The sequence below is a fragment of the Jaculus jaculus genome, chromosome 5, assembly GCF_020740685.1.
Source record: "Jaculus jaculus isolate mJacJac1 chromosome 5, mJacJac1.mat.Y.cur, whole genome shotgun sequence".
NCBI lineage: Eukaryota > Metazoa > Chordata > Mammalia > Rodentia > Dipodidae > Jaculus > Jaculus jaculus.
In genome coordinates, this window is record NC_059106.1 from 109,965,703 (window position 1) to 109,979,985 (window position 14,283).

The 14,283-nt window shown below is 40.8% G+C and overlaps 1 pseudogene; it reads right to left on the reverse strand.

Moving 5' to 3' along the window:
- Window positions 1–13,246: 13,246 nt before the first annotated feature.
- On the reverse strand, window positions 13,247–14,037 carry LOC101615554 (annotated as a pseudogene).
- Between the last annotated feature and the right edge of the window lie 246 nt (window positions 14,038–14,283).

The window sequence follows — 14,283 nt, forward strand, 5'->3', positions numbered from 1 at the left end:
TCCTTATTTGTATTGACAGTAATAACTACAGCTACCTGACTAGCGTGGTGGCTACCGCATCTCAAGCATTGTACCAGATACTCTTAATTTATGGTACCTTGTCTGTCAATCATCAAAACAACCCATGGAACTGATATTTCCCTCCCCAATCTGAGGCCCAGGCAGGAAATGGTGAGCTCCTGTAGTCATGCAGGTGGTTAGAATTTCAGCTCAGTCTCTGCTCCCCAACACACTCAAAATACAAATGCAGTTTCCTTTGTCATTACTCCCACTTCTTCCCTTTGCAGTGGACACTGTGGATGCTGATTTTGCCTTTATCTGCAGCCAGTCCTGGACTTAGAGCTAGAAATCAGCTTTGTAATCTGGAGCACCCATGTAGAAAAGGGGCAAGTGTCTCTTTGATTATTGAATGCATAGGTCACCTGGAAGAGTCAAAGCTTCTTCAGAACCCTCAGGTCTGGCAGGGCATCTGTTTCCAGGAGCATGGTGTTTCTAAACAGAGCAACTGCCAGTCTCTGCACTGCCTGGGGTTTTGTGCTTCTAACACAAACATATTTTTCTAACACTAAAACCACCCTCCATTTGGCATCAAAAGCATTAAATAAATCCTACCTAGCCTACTGTCCCTTCAGTGGCTAATCAATTTATAAAAATCTACTTAGCACCTACTGTGTGCCCAGCAACTCAACCCTACCATGTTGATTGAAACAGGAAGTAAGAAGTCACAGCAGCTGATTCTCTCTTATGGTCACAAAGGCACGTGTCAATCAGAGAATCTGCATTATACTTAGCTCTATATATTGGGGACTATTATGGTATATAAGATATAAGATGGTTGAACACTCTGACCATTTTCACTGTTTATTCCTCCTAGAGGGATTGGGGTGGCTGAATAATGTATTTGGCTCATATTCTTGGCAAGGGTTAGGGTAGCAGCCATGTTATTAGGAAATATAACTTAGTGTGGGAAAACATGAATAGCGTCAAGGAGATGTCCACAGAACTAGTCTGGTAAACATGGCTTTCTGGAGGGGCAGGTCTTAGAGTGAAGGCAAGACAGAAAGTTTCTGTGAGAAGCACAGCTGGAAGGTTAGGGGAGGCAGAACCTCGGAGATCCAGGATAGAAGGACTGTTGGCTTATGGGATTGCTCACCATAGAAGAGTTTCAAAAGCTTGACTAGTTGTTAACCAGTGTTTCTTGTGGGTGAAAGTGAATATAGAAATCTTCTTTTTGCTCAAATTAGTGAAATATTAGATCCTAAGACTCTGAATGAAGTCAATGGTGTCTTTATTTTGTGATTCTCAGTGGCTGGGATTCAGCACCTTTTTCAGTACCACTTGTTTGCAGGTGGCAGGAGTGCTAATTAGACAGAGCCACTAACAATTTTCCTGGGCAGCTCTGACTCCCATACTGGCAGGAGACAGCTTGGGTGTTTCTGAGAGCAGCTTCGACATTCCTTACTGATGCAGTGATGCTTTATCCATGGGGCTGGAGGAATAGATTTCATAGTTGCTCAGGACATATTTATTGGTTAATGAATTATTTATAATGATCACACTTCCACTTTACTTTTCAATGTTTAAGAAGAGGCTAGTGTTTCTCTATGAGAGAGTACAAAAATAAAACCCAAATGATTGGTAGGACATGGTAGGGAAATTTAATTGCATTTTAGAGGATTCTTTCACTCACTGAAACATGTTTACCAAGGATAAAATTCAGGAGACTGTTGAGAGGATTGAGTCCTGATAGCTCTTGGCTTTCTGAGCTGTTTTTAAGGAAAGGCAAGGAGCATGCCTGTCCCCTGATCTGCTCTAGAATCCATTGGTGTCACTGTTTGTTGTTTCTCTCTGGAGTTTTGGTAGGACTGATGGCTGGGATCATGTCATGAATGTGGCAATTTTGAAGCCCTGAATTGGACCAAAGACAATCTAGGGAAAGTGACTTCTCTGCCATGACAATCTCTTGGACAGAAGGACTCTGGTTACTGCCTGATCTTCACCTAGATTCAGGCTGCCTTGCTACAAGCCATAGTCCCCAGGATAGGTTCTGTGTCTCCTGGGTTCTTGCCTATCTCCACTGTCAAAGCAGAGGTAGGCTGCTATGTTCACAAACATCAGACAGTTCTTCCTCTGGGGAGCAAACCCTCTATTGGCTCCACAGATGGAAGTGTTGAAAGTCAAGCTTCACTCAGTTAATAGAGCTAAAGATAAATCTTATTTGCAAGGTATCTGGGCTTCAGCTATTTGGCATCCTTTGGACTATGCAATTCTGTATTTCATATTTCATGCTTATCTCAATCAGAATCCATAAAGCTGTACCACACATTTTCTGTACAAAGGGACCCAGGAGAAAGAATTCATGAGGCTGTGGTTAATGGAGACACAAAAGTCATCACCATTTTACAGAGGTTTCACCCCTTGTCACAAGGTAAGGGTGAAAAGGTAAGGGAAATAATGATTTACCCAGCCACACAAGTGAAAACATAGTGCCTGAGGGGCTGAGGATATGGCTCAGCAGTTAAAGGCACTTGCTTGCAAAGCCTAACTGCCTGTAACAGATATAAGCCAGATGAACAAAGTGGTACATCTGGGGCCTGGAGAGATGGCTTAGCAGTTAAGCACTTGCCTGTGAAGCCTAAGGACACCAGTTCAAGGCTCGATTCTCCAGGACCCATGTAAGCTAGATGCACAAGGTGGCACCTGCGTCTGGAGTTGGTTTGCAGTGGCTGGAGGCCCTGATGCACCTATTCTCTCTCTCTCTCTCTCTCTCTCTCTCTCTCTCTCTCTGCCTCTTTCTCTGTCTGTTACTTTCGAATAAATAAATAAAAATAAGCAAAAGTGGTGCATCTGTTTGGAGGTTTTTTGTTGTTGTTGTTTGTTTTTTTGCAGTAGCAGGAGGCCCTGCCATGTCCATCTATACTCTCTCAAATAAATAAATACAAATATTTAAAAGTTAAAGCAAGAACAACAAAACTCCAAAAAATATTTAAAATTAAAAATAGGACCTGAACTTAGGGTGCCTACTGAATGTTACTGAGGGTCCTAAAATAGCCCCAAGTGTGTGATACAAGCCACCATCTGGTCTGGGAATACCTTGTAACAAAGTATGAGATGAAAATTCAAAATGATAAAACAGAAGGCTGTGCTAGTTTGCATCCCAAAAGGAAGCATGGCTCCCCTTAGCCAGGGGAGGAGGCTTTGAGTTCTTCCCTGCGGCTGACTTTCTCGATATTCTACTCACATACAACTGCTCAAAAACACATTAATTCATTTTTTTATTTACTTAAGACTTATCACTTACTGACTTCCAAGAGGGCTTGAGCAACATATAGGCTAAAACATCTGATAAAAGAAGGTTTTGTTTTAGGAGTGAAACAGAGCAGACAAAACTCAAAGGGAGGAGATGGGGAAAGCCGTAGACAGAAGGGTAAAAGCACTACAACTAGACTGTGGGGGAAAGGGCAGGCGTGCCACACCATTTGATTGTACAAAGGAAGGCACATTTTTATCATGTCATAAAATGCTTGAATGCCAACTGTTTAAATATGAGACTGTTGTCAATGGAAGAAAGTAGTATTGTTGAGATAAAAGGTTTCAGCTTTAGAATTCTGGAAAGAAATGCTAAACATGGAAAAAAGTCATGCTACTATAGGCCCATACATTAGCGTTTTCTATTCCTCTCAAACCAGAAAACATTTACCAGAAGACTTTCATTTAAAAAAAAAAAAAAAAAAAACATCAGTGTTTTATAGATTCACTTACTGCAGCTTCAGGGAGAAGATGGCAAATCATATACATTTCCTTTAGATGGTTGTGCATTTTGTGAGACAACAACAGGTATCTTCTCACCAATGTCTAAACCCTCAATAATGTCAAGATAGCTCCAGACAATTCTGAAATTACCTGGGGAGTTCTGGATAATGAAAAATTTCACTAGGATCAATCAGAATTTAAACGTTAGAATAGGTAGAATTGGAACAGATTAGAAAGAATGACTCAGAAACAACACTACTTGGAATCTGGGATCTTTTATACCAACCTACTAGGTAAACTCAATTAAGCAGAAAACTTCACAATGGTGGTAGTTATGACCTAATCATTATAATCAAAGGGGTTCTTATTGAGAATAAAGATTGATATTTGATCTGTGTGTGTTATTTAAGAAAACAGGAATGTGAGTTGGGGTGAAGGTATAAACATTACTAGTGATGAAAGTGTCCACTATAGCAGTATTCATTTAACACTTACTATATGTCACCCACTGTCCAAAACTATTTTAACTTTCACTTTACATGGGAAATTGTTTCTCTCGCTTTTTAAAAATTTTTTGAACATTTTTATTTATTTATTTGTCAGAGAAAGGAGATAGAGAGAGAGAGAGCAAGCAAACACCAGGGCCTCCAGCCACTGCAAACAAACTCCAGGTGTGTGTGTCCCTTTGTGCATCTGGCTAATGTCTGTCCTGGGGAATTGAACCTGGTCCTTTGGCTTTGCATGCAAATGCCTTAGCTGCTAAGCCATCCCTTCAGTCTTCTCTCTCTCTTTTTTATAGCTATCTTTGTTTCATTGTCCACACACAACCCACTGACTTAGGAACACATATATTCACAAAGCTCAGTTTTGCTTTTATACTTTCACTTGTTGTTTCCTGTCTTCTTTATTTTTCATATTTAATTATATATAATTATATTATATATATGTATATGTATATGTGTATATGTATGTATGTATGTATGTGTGTATATATATATATATATATATATATATATATATATATATGTATGTATAACAGGGTATGCTCTTTTATCCCCTCACCTCTGCTCTCATTTCCCTGGGGCCCTCCTCAGTGGGGTTATGGCATTCACTGTGGGGTCATGAAGGTCTCAGTCAGTCCCTGTGGGGTGGGGGGGGGGGGAACCATGCCTCAGGGTATTCCACTCTGTGGCTCTCACAATCTTTCTGCCCCTTCTTCCTCATTATTCCCTGAGCCATGGAAGGCCTGTTGGCAGTCTGATTTAGTGTTGAATTCTCTGTAGCCTCTGGATTTCTGCTTTGATAAGTTTTGATTGATCACTGTGTCTGTCACCATCTTCTCAGAGCTGTTTGTCAGGCCAGCAGTAAAAGCAGTATTCATGTCACCTCTTCTTTTGCAGTTTCTTCTTGGCCCTGGCAGAGGTGGAAGATGTATCAAGTCTTGAGGTGGGCAGTTGGCTATCTTCTTGTCTTATTGATGGATCTTGGTTCTTCATTTTCTCTGCTACCTATAAAATAAAATATTCTCCAACCAAGAGTCAGAGCAGCTTGGGTTAAAGGGAATATGTAATTTTGGTGTGCAAGTTCACTCTTCCTCTCTAGAAAGCAGTGGCAACTTCTCTCTGAAGTTTGAGTTTTCTGACCATGGAATTCTAACTTGATCAGATTCTAGTACCAGATATGAGTTCTCTCCCATTGAGTAGACCTCATGTCCAATCAGACAACAGCGATTACCCACAGAGGATCACTATTGCACAAATGTGTACTCCTTGTCCAGCTGATTGATTTTGTATTCTGAAGGGTCCCCTGCTTACTCATGCTGTTGGTGACTATTGTCCTCCAGCAGCTCCCACAGGGCTTTTGAGCACTATGAGTTCTGGCCAGAAGGGCAATAGTTTCCCTTAAAAGTTCCAGCATGGTATTGCGATATCCTTTGACCACATTGTTTTGGGGACCACATGAGTCTTTCTGGTCAACAGCTCACTGTGGGCAGTGGGGGGAGCAATCTAATTCTGGGCCTGAGATTTACCAGTCAGAGATCATGGTTTTAAGACTGAGCTTTTCCCACCTTATACAGTGTACTTCTATTTGGACTGTCTCCCCTCCTCCTTTAATTGTGGTTAAATCTTATGGAATTTTAGGCAGAATGAGGGTTTCTATGGGACTGACTTGTGTTATCTTAACTTTTTTGTAAATTCTTCCTCACCCTCCCTACCCCCCACCCCTCCAAGCCCTTTCTACCATCTATGTTCTGTCCCTCCCCTAGCCAGTCAGGTAACTCCTGCTATCCTATCTCCCTATTTCTTCTTTCTCCTACTACCATTCTAGTTTTATGTTCATCTTCTTTAAGCTTACTATCATTTGCACTCATCTACAGTTGACCCCAGTTAGGAACTACAAATGAGAGAGTACATGTGGCGTTTGTGTTTCTGAGCCTATATGACCTCTTAAAATGATTTTTTTCCAACTCAGGATGATTATTTTTTCAACTCCATCCATTTTTCTGCAAATTTCTTTTTTGTCCCCTTACTGCTGAGTAAATTTTATTGTGTGTATGTGCCACATCTTTATTATTCATTCATGGACTGATTCCAGTTCATAGCTATTGTGACTAGAGCAGCAACAAACATAGCTGAGGAAGTATCTCTGGAGAGAAGAGTAGATCTTTAGGGTCCATGCCCAGGAGAGGTAGAGCTGGATCACATTGTAACTCTATTTTCATCTTTTCTAGGAGTCTCCATACTGATTTCTATAGTGGTTCTCCAAGTTTGCTCCCACTAGCAGTAGGTAAGGGTTTCTCTTTCTCCACAGCCTTGTCAACATTTGTCGTCATTCAATTTTTTTTTTTTAATGAATGCCATTCTGACTGGAGTGAGATGAAATCTCAGAGTTGTTTTGATTTGCATTTCTCCAATGACTAAGGATGTTGTACATCCCTTTAAGTGTGTAATGCCATTTGTATTTCTTTCTTTGAGAATTCTTTGTTAGTTCTCTATCCCGGTTTTTTGACTGGGTTGTTTCACTTTTGATTGTTTAGCTTTTTGAATTACTTGTCAGTTCTAGACATTAGACCTCTGTTGAGGGAATAGCTGGCCAAGATTTTTTTCCCATTCTGTGGGCAGTCCATTGACTCTGTTGATGGTTTGCTTGTCTTTACAGTAAATTTTTGTGTTTGTTTCATGAGGCCCAGTGGTTGAGTATAGATCTAATTTCTTGGACTACTGGGGTCTTATTCTGGAAGTCTTTTCCTATATCTATATCATGGAGTATTCTCCTCTCTTTTTCTTCTAGTTGTTTTAGAGTTTCAGGTCTTATGTTGAGGCTGTTAATCTATTTAGAATTGATTTTTGTGCAAGCTGAGAGAAGTGGGTATAATTATAATTCTTCTAAATGTGGTTATCCACTTTGTTGAAGATGCTATCTTTTTTCCAGTGTGTACTTTTGGTCTCTTTGTCAAGCATCAGGTACCTGTAGTTACTTGAATTTAGAGATGGAGGTTCTATTCTATTCTATTCCATTGATCTATGTGTCTCTTTTTGTTCCAGTATCAGGCTGTTTAGTTATTATGGTTTTGTGAATATCTTGAATATCTTGAAATTGGGATGATACCTCTAGATGTATTTCTTTTGCTGAGGATGTTTATGGCTATCTGAGGCCTTCTGTTCTTTCATGTGAATTTTGTGACTTTTTGTTTTTTGAGATAGGGTCTTATTGTAGTCCCAGCTGACATGGAATTTACTATGTAGTTTCAGGATAGCCTCAGACTCATGGCAATTCTCCTACCTCTGCCTGCCAAGTGCTGGGAGTAAATACGTACACTACCTTGCCCGGCTGAGACTGTTTTTCTATCTCTGTGAAGAACATTGCTGAAATTAACTTTTTTTTTCTGCAGGCAGAGAGAGATAGAAAGGAGGGAGGGAGGCTAAATGAGAGAGAGGGAGAGAGAATGTACACATCAGAGCCTCCAGCTACTGAAATGAAACTCCAGATGTGTGCACCACTGTGCATCTGGCTTTATGTGGGAACTAGGGAATCAAACTGGGTTGTCAGGCTTTGCAGGCATGTGCCTTAACTACTGAGCAATCTCTCTAGCCCCTGTTGTTGGAATTTTTATTGGAACTGCATTGAATCTGTTTAATGCTTTTGGTATTTTTCCAATCCATGAACATGGGAGGTCTTTCCATCTTCTCATGTCCTCCTCAATTTCTTTTTTCAGTGCTTTTATGTTTTCTTTGTATAGGTCTTTCACTTGGTTAGTGATATTCCAAGATATTTAATTTTTCTGTGGCTATTGCAAATGGGATAGTGTCACTTATCTCTTTCTCAATATGTTTATCATTGTATGAACATATAGGAAGTATTAGCATATAATATAAGAAGGCTACTGATTTCTATATTTTGATTTTGTATCCTGCCACATTACTGAAAGAATTTATCATCTGCAAATAGGGCTGATTCGAGTTCTTCCTTACCAATTTGTATCCCTTTTATTCGTTTCTCTTGTCATATTACTTGAGCTAAAACTTCAACAACTATGTTGAAAAACAATGGTGAGAGTGGGTACCCCATCTTGTTCCAGACCTTAATGGGAATGCTTCAAGTTTTTCTCCATTTTGTATGGCATGGGCCTTAGGTGCTTTATAAACAGCCTTTATTGTGTTGAGAAATGGTGCCACCATTCCTACTCTTGTTAGTGTTTTAATCATGAAGGGATGTTATATTTTACCAAAAGCCTTTTATGCATCTATTGAAATAAGCATGTGATTCTTGTGTTTAGGCTTATTTGTGGTGGATTACATTTAGTGATTTCTGTATGCTGAACCACCCCTACCTCCCTGGGATGAAATATACTTGATTGAGATGGTTGTTTCTTTTGATGTATTCTATTTAGTTTTCAAGTATTTTTTTAATGGATTTAAAAAAAATTATTTATTTATTTATTTGAGAGTGACAGACACAGAGAGAAAGACAGATAGAGGGAGAGAGAGAGAATGGGTGCGCCAGGGCCTCCAGCCTCTGCAAACGAACTCCAGACGCGTGCGCCCCCTTGTACATCTGGCTAATGTGGGACCTGGGGAATCGAGCCTTGAACCAGGGTCCTTAGGCTTCACAGGCAAGCACTTAACCACTAAGCCATCTCTCCAGCCCAAGTTTTCAAGTATTTTATTGAAAACTTTTGTATTTAAATTTATTAGGAATATCAGTCTATAATTTTCTATTTTTTTTGTCTCTGCCTGGTTTATGTATTAGAGTAATGCTGGCTTCATAGAAGGAGTTTGAGATCATTCCCTCATTTTCATTTGTGTGAAATAATTTGAAAACTGGTTTTAGTTCTTGAATGAAGATTTGGTAGAACTCAACAGTAAATCTATCTGGGCCTGGACTTCTTTTTTTGTTTTATGATTTCAAATTACTTTTTAAATTATATTAGAAACAATAGGTTTATTCAGGTAGTCTGTCTGTTCTGGGTTTATGATATGAGTCAAGAAATTAATCTGTTTTTTTCTAGGTTTTCCAATTTTATAGAATGCATGTTTTTGAAATATGATCTGATGATTTCTTTCATATGAGTTGTGACATCTCCATTTCCATTTCTAATCTGGTTGGTTTGAGTCTTCTCCTTTTTCATCAGTTTAGCCAGTGGTTTATCAATCTTGTTTATTTTTTTTTTCAAAGAACCAGCTCTTCTTTTCATAAATGTTTTAAATTATTTTTTCCCTATTCCTTGATTTCTACTTTGAGCATGATGATTTCTTTCTATCTGGTACTTTTGGGTTTAGACTGTACTTGTCTTTCCAATATCTTCAAAAGGATGTTTAAGTTCTTATTTGAGATTTCTTTATTTTTGTGTGTATTTTTTAAAATTTTATTTATTTATTTCTTTGAGAGCTACAGACACAGAGAGAAAGACAGATAGAGGGAGAGAGAGAGAATGGGCGCCCCAGGGCTTCCAGCCTCTGCAAATGAACTCCAGACGCGTGCGCCCCCTTGTGCATCTGGCTAACGTGGGACCTGGGGAACCGAGCCTCGAACCGGGGTCCTTAGGCTTCACAGGCAAGCGCTTAACCGCTAAGCCATCTCTCCAGCCCTATTTTTGTTATATAGGCACTTACTGCTATAAACTTCCCACTTAGAACTGCCTTCATTGTGTTGCATAAGTTTTTGTATGTTGTGTTTTCATTATCATTTGGTTCTATCAACTTATTGTTTTCCTTTCTGATTTTGTCAACAATCCAATAATGAGTTGTTCAGCCTCCAGGGGTTTGTGTGTTTTCTGTTATTACTGTTGTTGTTGATTTCTAGTTTTAATGTGTTTTGGTCAGATATGATGTGGGGAATGATGTCAGTTTTTCTGTGGAGACATACTTTATGCACGAATATATAGTCTCTTTTGGAGAAGGTTTCATGAGTTGCTGAGAAGACTGTGTATTCAGTAGAATTAGGGCAGAATGTTCTATAGGTATCAGTTAAGTTCATTTGATCTATGGTGCTTTTTAGCTCCACTGAATCACTGTTCATTTTCTTCTTAGAAGATCTGTTTATTAAATATGGTGGGATACTAAAGTCTCCTACTATTGCTGTATTGGGATTTGTATTTGTTTTGTTGTCTGTAAATTTTGCTTTATAAAATTATATGCCTCTGTGTTTGGTTCATATAGTTTTATGATCATAATATCCTTTTGTTGATTGTTCCCTTAATGAGTTTGAAATGGCCTTCTTTATCCCTTTTGATTTCAAGTCTATTTTGTCAGAAACCAGTACAGTACTGATTGTTTCTTGTTTTTGTTTGCTCAGAATAGCTTGTTCCATTCTTTCATCATAAGGTGGTGTTTACATTTAATTATAAGGTAAGTTTCCTATAGAGAGCAAATGGAGGGCTCTAGTTTTCTGATCCAGCCTGTTAGCCTGTGTCTTTTGACTGGGGAGTTGAGTCCATTAATGCTCAGATTTACAATTATGAGGTGAGTTAATCTTTGTCATAGTGAAGGTTTTGTGGAGTTTGGTGTTTTCTTGGTCTTTGCATCCTTTTATGTCCATTCTAGTTTTGATTGTTTCTTTTTCTCTCCTAATGTGCATGTTGGTTCATCTCCTTAGTGTGGAGTATTCCATGCATTATTCTCTTTAGGGCTGGTTAGGTACTAATGTACTCATAAAGCTGGTTTATATTGTGAAAGATTTTTTTTCACCTTCTATTATAAGGGATAATTTTCTGAGTATAGCAGTTTGTATTGGCAGCCATGGTCTTTTAACTCTTAAAATACTCTATTCCCAGATCTTTAAGCTTTAAGAGTTTCTATTGAAAAATATGAGGTAATTCTGATGGGCTTACCTCTGTATGTAATGAGCTGTTTTTCTCTTGAAGATTTTAGGACTCTTTCCTTGTTTTATGTGTTTAGTATTTTGATTATTATGTGACATGGGGTGTCTCCTCTCTGATCCTGTCTATTTGGTGTCCTGTGCACCTCCTGTATCTGGATCAGTCTCACTTTTGTAAGGTTGGGAAAATTTTCTTCAATAATTTTGTTGAAGGTATTATCCATGCCCTTGGCTTTTATTTTTTCACCTTCCTCTATGCCTATGATTGCAGTATTTGGTCTTTTTAAGGAATCCCCAAGTTCCTTCATGTTCTGTTCACATATGTTTTTGAACTTGACATTGTTATGAAGTCCCAATCTCATTCTTTCTTGTCCTTGAATTCTGAAATTCTGTTCTCCTTGTAGTCTATTCTGGAGTTGAGGCTTTCTTGGGAGCCTTTTATGAAGGTTATTGCATTTCTGTTTTCTGTTATGTTTTTCTTTAGCATTTCCATCTCTTGCTTTAATTCTATTTTTGTTTCTCGATTTGACCTTTTTATTGTCTCTTGAAGTTCATTCCTGCATTTGAATATGTCCTCATTAAGCTTGTTTCATAGCCCATGAGCTTTTTTGTTTGTTGATTCTCCTCAAATTCCTTTAGCCTTCTGTGGATCTCTTTTTGATTGTCTCCAATTTCATTAAGCTGTCTATGAAATACTGTTTCCTGATTCTCTTTGGTTTCCTTCAGCCATTGATTGAGTTATTCTTTTTGATTATCTTCACTTTCCTTCATCCATCCATTGAGTTTGAGTTCTTTTTGTTGCATTCCTTGCAATCCATTGAGCCATCCTTTGATTTTCTTTTTATTTTGAGAGAGAGAGAGAGAGAGAGAGAGAGAGAGAGAGAGAGAGGAGGGAGGAGGAGAGGAGAGAGAGAGAATTCGCATGCCAGGGTTTCAGCCACTATAATCAAACTCCAGATTCTTGCACTACCTGGCAGGCATGTGCGAACTTGTGTTTGCTTCACCTTTGTGTGTCTGGCTTACATGGGCTCTGGAGAGTAGAACATGGGTCCTTAGGCTTCGCAGGTAAGTACTTTAACTGCTAAGCCATCTCTCTAGCTCCATCCTTTGATTTTTTTTTCAAATAACATAAAAGAAATGCATGTATTTATTCAAAATATCTTTAATTTTTTAACTCTGGATTCACAACTTTCTATGACAAGTGAACTGCAAATGGAGGACTGGGGTTCTGAGAACCCTGAGCTCCAAGTCACACAGCGGTATTCTGGGAACCAGCAGTTGGGTTGCTGGCTACCACCAACCTCCTCATCCATTGTGTTCCTCCTGAGGCACTGGCGACCTCCAACAAAGGAAAGGTGGATGGAGATGGTGGTCCTTCCTGGGTAGCATGAAGAGTTGCAGAGGGGACAGTCCAGAGTGGGATGGGAAGAGGGCAGTGGGCTATGCCATGCAGGTTGGGTGGTCACCTGGCCACTCCTTGGCCATCCTGTGCTCTGGTCACTGACGGTGACCTCAGCATCTCTGGCCCAAACCTCTCGGAAGCCCTGGGGTAAGCCTGACATGATTGGGGATTAGGAACCGGCCTGGCTGCCACCCTCTCAGCCTGTTACCCATGCTTTAAACACATGCACCACTTTGTGTATCTGCTCTTGCATGGGTACTGGGAAATTGAATACAGGTGGGCAGGCTTTGCAAACAAGTGCCTTTATCTAACTGTTCAGCTATCTCTCCAGCCCTGTTTTTTTTTTTCTTTCTTTCTTTCAAGGTAGGGTCTCACTGGAGCTCGGGCTGACCCCTGGAATTCACTATGTAGTCTCAGGGTGGCCTCGAACTCACAGTGATCCTTGTACCTCTGCCTCTTGAGTACTAGGACTAAAGGCATGCACCACAACACACAGCACTGTTTTTGGCTTTTTTTTTTTTTTGGTTTTCCGAGGTAGGGTCTCACTCTAGTTCAGGCTGATCTGGAATGCACTATGTAGTCTCAGAGTGGCCTTGAACTCACGGCCCTGGAGGGAGGACCCAGGGACCCACAGCTCTAGTCCAGGCTGACCTGGAATTCACTGTGTAGTCTGAGGGTGACCTTGAACTCACGGTAATCCACCTACGTCTGCCTCCCAACTGCTGGGATTAAAGGTGTGCACCACCACGCCCGGCTGATTTTTTTTTGCTTTTTTCGACATGGTTTCATTCATTATGGAGCCCATGGTAGACTTGAACTTCTGGTAATTTCCCTGCCTCAGTCTGGTCTCCTGAGTGATGACATTACTAGCCAAATAACCGTGGTGGGTTCTAGTTTTGAGGACAGAAGGTCGACCACGTCATGTGTGGGACACTCCTTGGGAGCTGTGCTGGCCAGGGCTGGTCTGGGCATGCTGCGGAGAGGCACTCGTTGGTGCGGTCGCCTGGCCCTGGCTACTGCACCAGGCGGTAAGTGATGTAGCGGCCAGCCGTCTCACTGGGCCGCATGATCTTCACCACCTGCCCTCGCTTGATTCCAGAGTAGCGTGCCACAGGGTCCCCAGCCTGGATCCTGGGCAGCTGGCTCTCACGCAGCTTGTATCGCGCCAGCAGCTCTGTCACCTCCTCCTTGGTCATGACAACATGCTCTGGGACCAGCTGCTTGGCGGAAGGCGTCATGCCTTACTGGACCACGATGAGGGCACGCGTAATGTTCTCCTCCTGCATACGCTGGCAGTATACCTTGATGGTCTTGGTTCCCACCTTGGGCTCCTCTGGGAAGAAGACGAACATCTGATCAGTAGGGTCATCGTTGTGGGTGACCAGCACTGTGAGGTCCGTGCGCCGAGGCCGCCCCTCACTTGGCTTGTCCCCAAACTGGGCCTTGAACTCTTCCAGTGTCTGGTCCAGCTCATCCTGGGTTACCAGGTAGCCTCGGTCATGACAAAGCTGCATGATGGTCTTGCGGATCTTCCACAGCCGGTAGGTCTGCTCCTCATCGTCCATGGCTGCGCACTACGCCATCCTTTGATTTTTAATTTGTATTCCTTTCTTCTATTTACTTCAACCATTCTTGAAGTTTCTGTTTGATTACTCTTTGCCCAGCTTTTTTTTTTTTTTCTCAAGGTAGGGTCTTGCTCTAGCCCAGGCTGACCTGGAATTCACTATGTAGTCTTAGGGTGGCCTCAAACTTTTGGCGATCCTCCTACCTCTGCCTCCTGAGTGCAGGAATTAAAGGCATGCACCACCACA